The sequence below is a fragment of the Gavialis gangeticus genome, unplaced genomic scaffold (assembly GCF_001723915.1).
Source record: "Gavialis gangeticus isolate Ggan-Ray unplaced genomic scaffold, GavGan_comp1, whole genome shotgun sequence".
Classification (NCBI taxonomy): Eukaryota; Metazoa; Chordata; order Crocodylia; family Gavialidae; genus Gavialis; species Gavialis gangeticus.
This window is the reverse complement of record NW_017729000.1, coordinates 6,146,049-6,146,372: the sequence shown is the minus strand read 5'-3', so window position 1 is coordinate 6,146,372 and position 324 is coordinate 6,146,049. Positions and strand designations below refer to the sequence as shown.

The 324-nt window shown below is 76.5% G+C and overlaps 1 protein-coding gene across 2 annotated transcripts in view; it reads left to right on the top strand.

The window, feature by feature from the left end:
* Positions 1-147: 147 nt before the first annotated feature.
* The window catches only part of HMGXB3 (HMG-box containing 3), a 28,893-nt gene continuing 28,716 nt past the window's right edge, over positions 148-324 (top strand). For both annotated transcript variants that reach the window (XM_019506151.1, XM_019506150.1), the window contains exon 1: positions 148-248. The gene's annotated coding sequence lies outside the window, so the exon portion shown is untranslated. The remainder of the gene's footprint in view (positions 249-324) is intronic.

Below are 324 nucleotides of genomic sequence, written 5' to 3'. Positions count from 1 at the left end.
TCCCCCCCCCCCCCCCCCCCCCGGGTTCTTGGTTGAGCTCGCTTCGTCAGGATGGTGTCATCGCGCGCCGGCGGCACCCCTTGACCCCGGAAGGGCTTCCGGCGAGCACTTCCGGTGCGGCGGCCAGAGACTCCTAAGGCGGTCTCGTTTTCCGCCGCCGCCCCGGGGGCCGTGGCGCCGCCTGGCCCGGGCATGCTGGGCCGGCCCCACCCGTCGCCGCCGCCTCCTCGCGCTGCCTTGGAGGGGAGGTGAGTCCGTGTCCCTCCCCACCGCTCTCAGCTGAGGAGGGGGCAGGCCTCGGCCCCGCTGAGCGGGGCCCGGGGC